Here is a 12,548-nt window from a genome sequence, read left to right as displayed (position 1 = left end):
AGGCTCAACCTCCCTCAGGAGACCTGCTCTTAGATCAGTGAGATGTTTCAACTTGTGGCTCCCCTAAATTTGAGCCTGTTGTTCCTCTGAAGCTCAGATGCAAATTTATGGTCCACATTCAATAACAGGGGCAGACCTTGTTAACACACTTCTGCAGCCTTTAACTTATTGCATTCCCTTATCTTCACCTTCACAATCTTATCTTTCTTTTTTCCCCCTGTATTTCTATTAACCTCTCAATCTTTTTTTTAGGACAAGATGGGATATAAATAACAGGAAAATAAAAATGAGTGTCATGTTACCAATCTGTATGGAAAACAAGTAACCTGTCTACAAATATAACTGCTGTCCATCTCTGTGCAGTGATGAGGTGACACACCAATTGGATGATAATATTTAAGATAAATTCTTTACCTTTCATTACAAAATTATCAGCTCAGTTTTCAACCAATGATTTGAAATTATGGCACTTATAAAAAAAACCTTAATATAAAGTTATCTACTGTCCAGTTCCTTTCTTAGCCCAGGGAAAATTACTAATACTTGAGAGGACTAGTCTCTCTGTTAATTCTATTTTATCTGAGGTAACAGTTGCACCTCTGATAAAATAGAGGTGCAGCTGTTACCTCTATTTTATCATATACTTTTATCCTTGTAATAATGGTTCAATTATATATATATTAATTATATATATAATATATATAAATATAATATAATATATATTTTATTATCAGCTTCAAATCCATTTTGAAAACAAGCAAAGTTAACCAGAGAATGAAAGAATTACTTAATGGTCAGTGCTTCCTTCCCTTCTGCCTTTCCACCTTCCTTCACTATTAGAAACCCAATGTATACAATTTTTATCAGTGGGCACAATCCTCTCTAGCTGTATCTTGGAAAATATACAATAGTGCTTATGAACAAAAAAGAATATAATAGATTAAACACTTCTAAGTAACACATGAAGAAATCTAAAGAGAAACTTTAAAATACTTTGAATTAAATGAAAATAAAAATAGAACTTACTGAAATTTGTGAGATGCAGAGAAAGCAGTGCTTAGAGAAAAATGTATAGCATTGAATACATATATTAGAAAAAAAGAAAGATCTAAAATCAGTAATATAAGCTTCCAACTTAGGAAACTAGAAAAAGAAGAGCAAGTTAAATCCAAAGTAAGCAGAAGGAAAAAACAATTAAAATTAGAGTAAAAATCAATGAAAGTGAAAATCAACAGAGGAAAAATCAATGAAACCAAAAGCTGTCTTTGAAAACATCTATAAAATTGAGGAACTCGGTCAGATTATGAAAAAAAGATATGACACAAATTATTAATATTAGAAATGAAGAAGGAGCCATCACTACTGATCCCAAGGACATCAAAAGGATAATAAAGGAATATTATGGAAAACTCTAGAACCATAAATTTGATAACCTAGATAAAAGGGATGAATATCTTGAAAGATACAATCTACCAAAACTCATACAAGGAAAAACAGATCATCTGAATAGGCCTATACCCATTAAAGAAATTGAATCAATACTTAATTACCTTCCAAAACAGAAACACCAGGCACAGATGGGTTCACTGGTAGATTCTACCAAACATTTAAGGAGGAAATTATACCAATTCTCTACAATCTCTTCCAGAAGATAAAAGCAGAGAGAATACTTCCTAACTTGTTCTATGAGGCCAGCAATACCCTAATATTAAAACCAGACAAAGACATTATAAGAAAGGAAAGCTATAGACCAACATCTCTCATGAACACAGGCACAAAAATCCTAAACATAATATTAGGAAACCAAATCCAACAGTGTATGAAAAAAGCATGTGGTACAGAAGCATGAGCAACAGCATGGGTTCAAAAGGCCTGGGTTTGAGCTTCAGGTTGTCACATACTATTTAACGGCCTTGGACAAGTCAGTAAAACCTAAACTTCATCATAACTGACACATGCCTACCTGCTGTATCGTACTGAAGAAATCAAATGAGAAAAAAATGTGCAGAAGCACATCAAATTACATTGTTACTCCAAATTAGGAAGCACTCCAAATTTAATGAATAGTGATGTGTAACTCAGAGTAACAGAAATGATACTCTGAGTGACAAGAGTCAAGAGTGGGAGTTGACTCTCACTCAATCAAAGCCACAGATTTTGTCTTGGATGGGCTTCATTTCAAATCCACACTGGTATTCATGGCAACAGACTGCAGCTCCACGTCTAAGTAGCCACCTCTAGGATGCACAGATACCACCAGGACCGACACACACTCCCAAGAAAATGACTTGGAAGATTCAGGCCTGGCAGATAGTGGCAGAACACCACATCTCTGAGGCACCACCTAAGTACTTGACAACACTGCCATCCTATGCTTTTGCAGAGGCTGCATTTATTTTCCACTAAGTGTTCTGGCAGACTGCTTTACAGAACCTATTACATAGCCACCAATTTATTCGAAAAGGGGAGAAAATAGACACACACAAAAAAACTCATTACCCACAGGATATGTCACAGTTAATGGTAATTAATCAAAATTTTTCCCTTCGTGTAGAGAACCAGCCACATAAATAACCATATCAGGGATCAATGGAGCATCTGTTTCATCCCTTAAAAAAGCTACCGGCAGGATGCTGCTCAGATTTTCTGGTGTGCTTAAAGAAAACTATTTTCAGAGAAAGGAGCTATATTTTTATTTGGAAAAAGAAATCCACAATCTCTTTCCTAAATGTGTATTCTGTGCCACAATTACATTCTTGTATATATGTGTACACACATATTAACACAGGTGACTTGATCAGAAACACACATAAAAAATTTAGGTTGGTGCCAATAAAATACGAAGATAAAGCTTTAGGAATTTCCTGTGATATTTTAGTAAAGCAAATTTCCTTTGGAAATGTTGCTGTACATCTAAATAGCACAACTATACTTATAAAAATGTCTGATCTCCTTGAACTCACATCTATCGAACAAAATGAAGGAAAACTGCCCCTTCCATAAATGGCCAAATTATTCTGCCAACTAACCTAAATCTGGGTGTTTACATTGCCTTTCTTACTGCTAGTATCACCAAAATTCAAACTCCATGTATTTTGCTGTCCTCTCCAAAACTAAACCCCATAGAGAGCGCCATTCTCATGCTCCTCAGCAAGTCAATATTTCCACAGGAAAACTTACGTAACCGAGTGCCTAACCAACATCCCCGATAGGTACCCAGGCCGCAGCGGTACTTTTCAGTGCCTCGGCAACTTTTGTCAGTGAAAAATACCTTAAACATAAAGGGATATACTAGTGTGGCTACTTGAAAATATATAATTTAACACCGCCAGCTATTTCATTTATCCTTCTCTGATTTAAGGTATTTCAAAGAATTATGCTTAGACTTTTCTTTCTGGAAATGTCTGAACATATTTCCTTGAATTCCCTAAAAATACATTTGGTTAGATTAGGTCATTAACTCCAAGACCAAAATAAACACCGTTATTAATAGCTATAGCTTGGACAGCAGCTACAGTGTGGTGAGAACTATTTTAACAAGTTATACATTTGCCTTTTAGCTTTTTACTTTGAAGATTGTAAGGTTCCATCTTTTAATGAAGATTCCAACAGATAGAAAAATATTAGGGAGTCACAAGAATGTAAGGTACATACAGCACAGGGAATACAGTCAATACTATTGTAATAACTCTGCATGTGACAGATGGTAACTAGACTTACCCCAGTGACCATTTCGTAATGTATAACAATGTCGAATCACTATGTTGTACACCTGAAACTAATATTGTATGTCAATTATAATTCAACTTAAAAAATATTAGGGAGGAAGGGAGGTTGACAATGAAATCCTCCTATACAGAGTCAACCTTTTTTCACTTTTAAGGATATCCCGGGGTAGAGCCAGCACCAAACACAAGGGGAAGGGAGCTGCTACAGAGTCACTTGCAGAGGTGGTCCCTGAATTCATACATGTATCAAATATTACCAAATATTATTTTAGGTAGAGGTTTCTCAACCTCTACACTACTGGTATTGTTAAAGAAAAAATATTCTGACCCTTGTTAAACCAATGAGGAAGATTTTACTCAGGATTATCGCAACGGATGTCGACTGTTACAATACGGGAGAGCAATCGGGTTCAACGCTACACACCTCAAAGACAGCTGGGAATTTACACTAACGAGCAGAGTGAGAGGGGTCAGTAGACGGAAAAATACTAAGACAAGACATCAAGGGTAGGGGGATTCTTACTAAACTGACCTAATAAGAGTCTTGCTGAACGCAGGCCAGAGGTAACAGACATCAAGGGTGGGGGATAAGGAATCTGATCAGATATCAAGGATGACCTGGTAGGAAAAGTTAGGGGGCGGGGGGTTCACTAAACTGACTCAGCAGAATTCCTGCTAAAACTGGGCTAGGCAGGCCGAAGACAGAATGGGGGCCAAGGCTGAGGTCTAAACAATAGTGCTCAGAGGTGCCCAATTAAAGTTTGGGAAGGAGAGAGTCTTTGCCAACATCTTGGATCGGTGAACACTTTGTCTCGAGAGGCCATTCTGTGCATCTGCGGATGCTGAGCAGCACCGCTGGCCTCTACCTACTGACTGCTGGTAGCACCCCCGTCTCCCTCCATTTCAGTTGTGAAAATCAAAAATGTCTTGAGATATTTAAACTACTGCTTTAGACCAAGGGTTTGCAAACTTTTCTGTCAAGGGCCAGATAGTAAATATTTTCAGCTTTGAAGAATACATATACGTATTCCTCTTTATCTATTTTCAACCATTTTAAAATGTATAAACTATTCTTACCTGGTGGATTATTAAAAAAAAATGCAGTGCTCGCTTCGGCAGCACATATACTAAAATTGGAATGATACAGAGAAGATTAGCATGGCCCCTGCGCAAGGATGACACGCAAATTCGTGAAGCGTTCCATATTTTTTAAATTACTAGTAACAAAAAAATAAATAAATAAATAAATAAATAAAGATTCAATAACTGTTTAAAAAAAAAAAAAATGCAGCAGGCCAGATTTGGTCATGTTTGCCAAAGTCTACTTCAGACTAAATACCAATTTTCAAGTAGATATAGACAGTATACAAATAGATATTTAACAAACTACAGCTTTACTTAAAACTATGACTTGGGTGTTGGTAACTTTCTATCAATGTTATTTTCTCAAATGAGGGAGAAAAGAATTAGAGGCAGAACCTTGTGTCAGTCCACATATGCTTTTATGTTAGAAAAGTATGCTAATTCACAACAGCCTGGGGAAAACTGCTTAAAATGCTCCCATAAATCTGTCCTTTCTCCTCTAAATAGCCCAAACTTGCATTCCCATCCCTAGGTCTTCAAATCCCCAACTATCTATTGTTGATTTAGGAATTTGCTTTTGTTGGTGTTTTTTAACTGACACTACTTTGGTTTATATTTAACATGTTTTTCATACTCTCCTTATCTAATATTCTGGAACACATCTCTAAAATTAATCTATTCCAGGCTACAGAGTCTATGAATATGAAATAGGTCACTGGGACACCTTATCTTGCTTAAGGTTAAGGGTCAGTTACATGAACACACATGCACCACAATCCTCTCAGCTTTTGCCTCTAGAAACAAATATGTGCTCATATATTAACAGGATTGCCCCGGAAAGGATGACATGTTAAAAATGACCCTAGGACTATCTAAGGTTATATTACAATCCAGCTACTGAATGTGAGAATTTAAGCTATGTGGTGCTCGTTTTTAAGTTACAACAAATACCACTGAGAAGAAGAAGAGAAAAAAAAAACGAAGAAGATCCAGAACGTTTGTTTATTTCAATTTACTAGATTCCATTAGGCAAGATCTAAATTACCAGGAAAAATGGAGAAAACATCTCTAAACAAATGCAGTAAAACATGTCTAAGCTTACAGGATATATCTGCCATGTGCTTACTCTTCTTTGATAAAACACCAACATTAAAATTTCTCCTTTGGGAATTCCCTGGATGTCCAATGGTTAGAACTCAGTGCTTTCACTGCAGTGGCCCCAGTTCAATCCCTGGTCACAGAACTAAGATCTGACAAGCTGAGAAGTGTGGCAAGAAAAAAAAAATTTTTCCCCTTTGATGCTGACACTCTAAATAGAAAAGCAGCAGCTTAGCATATTGGGGGGGGGGGGGTGTTTTTTAGTTTTTTGGCAGCACCACGCATGGGTCTTAGTTCCCCGACCAGGGATCAAACCTGCACCCTCAGCAGTGAAAGTGCAGAGTCCTGACCACTGGACCACAGGGGAATTCCCAGAACGTACATTCTTTATTTTCAACTTATTTTCAAATCATAAAAACAATATGTAGTCATTGCAGAAAATATACAGAGAAAATATAAAGATATTAAAAGCACCACCACAAGAGATAAACTATTTTTAAAGCTTTAATATAGTTCTTGCTAGTCTTTTTTCTATACTTTCTAATAATTTCATAAATTTTACAAAGTCAGAAGCATACTATGTGTGTTTATACACATTTGGCAAAAGATTTGGTAACAGATTTCAACAAATAAAGGATCTATATTTTTAATGTCTTTTGCTCATTCTTTTATAAATCTATCATAAAAACCCAGAAATCTAGGGACTTCCCTGGTGGTCCAGTGATTAAGAATCCGTGCTTCCATTGCAGGAGGCATGGGTTCGATCCCTGGTCAGGGAACTAAGATCTACATGCTACATGGCATGGCCAGAAAATAAATAAAAATTAAAATTAAAAAAAAAAAAGAGAGAGACTTCCCAGGTGGCGAAGTGGTTAAGAATCCACCTGCCAATGCAGGTGACACAGGTTCGATCCCTGCTCCAAGAAGATCCCGCGTGCCGCGGAGCAGCTGGGCCTGTGCGCCACAACTATTGAGCCTGTGCTCTTGAGCCCATTAGCCACAATTATTGAGCCCGTGTGCCACAACTGCTGAGGCCCGCGCACCTGGAGCCCGTGCTCTGCAACAAGAAAAGCCACTGCAATGAGGAGCCCACTAACCACAATAAAGAGTAGCCCCCACTCGCCACAACTAGAGAAAGTCCATGTGCAGCAACAAAGACCCAATGCAGCCAATAAATAAATTAACTACTTAATTAATTAAAAAATAAAAAAGAGAAGCCACCACAAGAAGCCCGTGCACTGCAATGAAGAGTAGCCCCTGCTCTCCCCAACTACACAAAGCCCGTGAGCAGCAATGAAGACCCAATGTAGCCAACAAATAAAAAATAAAATACATTTTTTTAAAAAACCAGAAATCTAAACAAAATTATGTAAAAATGTACTGAGTCTTTCATTGAAGATTATTTCTAAGAGTGAAAATTGGAAAAAGCAAAGTGTTCAATAATAAGAGAAGGATTAAATATATATGGGATATCCTTATAATGGAATGAAGGACAACTATTAAAATTGGATTTTTTTTAAGAATTTAATGACTTGAATAAAATTGAATTAAATCTTGACTCCTGCTCCTTCCATTTAATTTTACATCCTGAGCATTTTCCCAAGTCATTAAATTTTCAAAAAAATGTAATTTATAAAATTTAGATTTTAGATTTCTTAATATCTATTGCCAAATGTTCTAGCAATTTACACTCCCACCAGCAGATTCTGGGGTACATCTCAAAGAGACTTTAAGAAGCTATACTCTTAAATCAACAAGTGCAAATACCTAGAAAAAAAATAATGATTCATGAAAGTAATTATTTAGATTTTTTAGACACTTGTATTAAATCTCCTAAAACATCCAAAAAGTTGCTGATTTTATGTTAACTGGCTAGAAACAAAAAGAAGCAAGACTCCTTTCAAATCCACATTATATACATACATTTTTTAAAGTGCTAACATACTGTTCTGCAAATTACTTACTAAAACTGTCTATGACCACTTAAGAGGAAATAATCCTAGGGGCTTCCCTGGTGGCGCAGTGGTTAAAAATTCACCTGCCAATGCAGGGGAAACGGGTTTGAGCCCTGGTCCAGGAAGATCCCACATGCCACAGAGCAACTAAGCCTGTGTGCCACAACTACTGAGCCTGCACTCTAGAGCCTGCGAGCCACAACTACGGAGCCCATGAGCCACAACTACTGAAGCCTGAGCGCAGAGCCCGTGCTCTGCAAGAAGAGAAGCCACAGCAATGAGAAGCCTGTGCACCTCAACGAAGAGTAGCCCCTGCTCATCACAACTAGAGAAAGCCCACTCGAAGCAACGAAGACCCAACGCAGCCAATAAAATAAACAAATAAATACATTTTATTTAAAAGAAAAAAGATAAAAAGGAAATAATCCTAAAATATGTAGAAGTTTCTAGTAACCACTCAATATCTATTCTCTCCTTCCTTATTAACAGAAACCCAATTTTGTAGCAAGCAGCAAAGAAGTAAGGCTTCTCTTGCAGCCAGAGGTGATGCTGTGATACTGTCTCATCAGGGGGTATAAGGTGAAATCCTTGGAAGGCCTTTTAGGAAAGCCCCTAAAAGGTGTGTGGGCAGGAGGCAGACTCCTGGCAGGCTCCCTTTTGCTTTTTTTCACCTTTCCCTTTTCCTAGAATGAGAATCTGCAGATGCCAGACTCCGGGCAGCCATCTGAGCCAAGGACACAGGGGCAAGGATGAAACCCAGAAGAGTGGAACAGAAAGACAGAAGGAACCTGGGGTCCCTGATAATCAAGGGACCAGTCTACTAAGCCTGAATAGCCTAGGCCCAGACATTTTATATGGAAGAAAAATAATCCCCTAATTTGTTTAAACCATTGATTCTAGTAGTTACTTATGGGTGAACCTGACCCTAATTGATCTATCACCTCCTAGAGTTATTTTACAAAGGTAAGAAGCAGGTGGAATCGGCTAAAATCAATTAGCTCATTTAAATACTCACTTATTCTTCCAAGCAATTGATATCTATTGAACATCTATGCTGGGTGGTAGAAGCACAGAAATAAATAAGATGCAGCTTTTACGGTCTAAGAGAAGCAACTGAAACAATCAAAATTTGGTAAGTCATATGGTAAGGAAAGAATGACATGCTAAGGACATCGTATAAGAAGCATTCAACTCAACCTGCTGGCTGGAAGGCAAATGGGATCAGAAAAGGTTTTCCAGGTGAAATGAAATCTGAGTTCTGAATATGGAGATCAAAGTGTTAGCCAGGTAAATGGGGCACTGAGGGAAGAGTACTCCAAGAAGAGGAAAGAGCATATGCAAAGGCCCAGAGGAAGCAGAGAGAATGTGACATGTTATAGGGAGTGCAAGTAGTTTACTATGGCTGGAGCACAGAACTGGAGTAGGAGAGCACTCTTCTTAGGGACCACAAAAATTACAGATGTCCTCCCTCTTGGGCCGGACTAGACTCTGGACTTTTCTGCATTTTTCTTATATTAAAATAAATAGAAATTAAGGACCAAAAGAGGGAAAGACTCTTCCAGCTCTCTGCCTTACGGCGAGATTCTTCAAATGGTGGAATCATCCTGTTCCTCTAAATTGGTGGGACTTGCTTAACAACGAAGTGGATAATAGAGGGTTTGCCCAACACTGGATGACCGATCGAGGTGGGTTAGGCTGGCAGATACAGGCAAGTGTCATGACGAGATTTACTGCTAGAAAGAATAACACTCTGGCAATAATATAAAGAAATGGATGTAAAGAGGACACCAATATAATAGTGGCGGCACACGATGGAGGAGGTCCGGACTAGAATACTTACGATGGAAAGCAGGGAGATGAAGGTATGCTTTGAAGAGAGATTTAGCAAGTGGAATGGAGAGGACTGAGCAGGTGCACAGGGGCAAGAGGACGAGGGGAAAGGTAATCCTAGATGTCCGGCCTGGGAAACTGAGAAAGGAAGGCAGCAGAGCACAATGATTTAGACTCCTCGCACTGGGATTCCATCTCTACCAAACGATGGTTTTGTGACCTTGGGAAAGGCACTTAAATTCCATGTGCTTCAATTTCTGCATCTGTATACTGGCAATAATAAAATTTATCTCAAAGGATTCTGTGAGGAGTTACACGGAAGCTCTCAGAACAGGGCCTGGCACGTAGAAAATGCTGCATAAATGTTAGCTATGTAAAGGGTGATGCTGACGCCATTCACCAAGATGGGGAACACGAGAGGAAGTGCAGATTCCAGGGCAGAAGCATGATGAGTTCAAGCTCAGATATGTTAACCTGATCTGCCTGTGGGACATCCAGGAGGCAGCCGATGACATGGGGCTACAGTTCAGAGGACAGTTCTGAGAGTCAGATGCTACTTTATAAAGGGTGGTGCTAAGGTGACATCTGAGCAAGGACCTGGCAGACAGGAAGAAGCAGGCCCCAAGGGGACAGCATGTGGTGAGATGTGGAGAAAAGAACTTGGGCAGTTCCTAGGGAACACTGACATTCAAAGGATAGACAGAGGGGAAAAGACTGGGAAGGAGCAGTCACAGAGACAAGAGGAAAACTCACAAAAAATGATTCTAATAAAGTTGTACCACTAAAAACTAAAGAAACAAAAACATGAATGATAGTGGGACGAGGGTGATATACCAACACGCACAGGGAACCAACTTAGAGATTGCAAATCAAGGGTAGGGACAAAAAGATCTCAATAAAAAACAGTATTCCCTAAGAACCAGCATTTACAGTTTATTAGATTTTTTTTTTATATAAATTACCTAGAAGAACCACATAGTGAAATCTCCAAGTTTATAAGAGGCAGAGAGCTCTTTTAGTGAGCCAACTGCCTTACCAATGAGGATAAGCCCAAGAAAAATCTCATACAGTAATCTGAGTAGCCAAGAAGGAATCCCATTTTTCAAGGAAAGAAAGCAGAACATAATGGCTTCATTGAAAAATAATCCAAACTGCATTTTGAAAATAAAGTTCTGGCCCCAAAGCTTTCAGTTACTGAACCCAAAACAGCCACTTTAAATCATATCGCTTTGGGGCTTGGAGGAAACAGAGATAGCCATTGGTCCAGATCGTAGATACGGGAACTACTCTGGAAAGCTTGATGAAAAGCAGGTAACTGAGTCATCCAAGACCACTGAATCACAATCTCAGGGTATGAAGTTAGGAAAAATGTACTGCTTTCTGAAATTTTTTAAACAAGCTTACTAGACAATTCACGTGCACACCAACATTTGAGAACCCCTCATCTGTCTAATCAGGAGACCAAGAGCTAAAGAAAATTAATGGCCTGGACAACAGCACACAGCTAACGAGAGCATCTAGAGCAGTTCTCAAACTCTAACATGCATCGGAATCACCCAGAGGGCTTGTTAAATACAAATTTTTGAGCTCTCTCTCAGAGTTTCCAATTCAGCCCAAGAATTCACATTTCTAACAAGTGTCCAGGTAAGGTTGCTGCTGCTCACCTGGGGACCACACTTTGAGAACGTCTGGCCTGGACTATTCATTACAGACTCTTCTCTGAGTACATCACTTCAATGCAGCATGTACCCTTAAAGAAAAGTCAGGGTATTTCAGTAATGATGCCGAAAATGAAATACAAAACATGACAAAATATAAATTTCATACATGTATTCTAAGCCCTTCTGGTCAATTGGAAGAGACACAGAAAGCTGAAAAAGAACCAGACTAAGCTCGAATGAAATTATAAGAATCAGAGAACATGAGAAGAGACAAAAACAACTGAATAAATAAATAAATTCACAAAACGAGGTAGAGACAGGTCATGATTTTAAAATCTATAAAATTATGAAAAGATGTGCAGAATGAACAAATTTCAGAATGACAGCATGAGGCAGCTGGTTTGATTATTTGACTGTAAGAAGTCGTTTTTAAGTATCTTTTTTGTGTTATTTACTCAGAAAATCTAATCCCAAAACAGTCTTTAGGCTAAATTTTTATTCAAAACTTTTGAAAATGGTTTCCCACTGGTTCCACACAAAGCCAGGGAGGCCACAGAGAAACATTTCTCACTCCCCACCTCAATTCTGCATGACTCAGACATCCCAGTATTACATTAGAAAGAACAGCAACCTAACACTACTCTAACTGCTCCTCTTTTCTCATGTAGACAGCTCTTAGTCCTAAAACACAACATTCAAATAGATAATTCTCTCAACAGCTCAGAACATCTGTAATTGCCTCTGTCTACCTGCTATTTGTCTCACTGTTCTGCGAACACATCCAAAATCCATAACAATGAATTCCACTGACAGCATCTCCTCAGGACTGCCATGCACATTTCATATCATATTGTCTTCACCCCCTTTCAAACCCGTTTTCCACTTGTGGTTCTTACTGTGCTACCTCCAGTATCCGCTGTCATGTCCTCCAAAGAAATACACCTCAGCGTTAGATCCTTTCATTATCCACGTTACTCCTACATCCAGCTAAGCTGCTCCCTCTACCTTCTAAGCATCCTTGCTCAGGCTTTCCTCTTTGTTACATATATTTGCTTTTGTACTCTCCCCACCGGACTCCCAATACCTTCCTGTCTTTCCCAAAATAACCTCACTTCCAAAGGCACAATATCTGGTTTTTGACCTTTTCAAAGCCAGTATAAATATCGTTCTGTCAATACATATACTGCTTTTTA

General features: G+C 38.5%; 1 protein-coding gene and 1 non-coding gene across 10 annotated transcripts in view; one reads left to right on the top strand and one right to left on the bottom strand.

The window, feature by feature from the left end:
* The window catches only part of FHIP1A (FHF complex subunit HOOK interacting protein 1A), a 256,905-nt gene that overhangs the window by 176,340 nt on the left and 68,017 nt on the right, over positions 1-12,548 (bottom strand). The gene's annotated exons all lie outside the window — the stretch shown is intronic.
* On the top strand, positions 4,832-4,938 carry LOC130850669 (U6 spliceosomal RNA). Its single transcript, XR_009053013.1, has one exon. It is a non-coding gene; the product is annotated as a U6 spliceosomal RNA (small nuclear RNA).

The sequence above is a fragment of the Hippopotamus amphibius genome, chromosome 3, assembly GCF_030028045.1.
Source record: "Hippopotamus amphibius kiboko isolate mHipAmp2 chromosome 3, mHipAmp2.hap2, whole genome shotgun sequence".
NCBI classification, from domain to species: Eukaryota; Metazoa; Chordata; class Mammalia; order Artiodactyla; family Hippopotamidae; genus Hippopotamus; species Hippopotamus amphibius.
The sequence above is the reverse complement of the archived record's forward strand: the minus strand, read 5'-3'. Positions and strand labels throughout refer to the sequence as shown.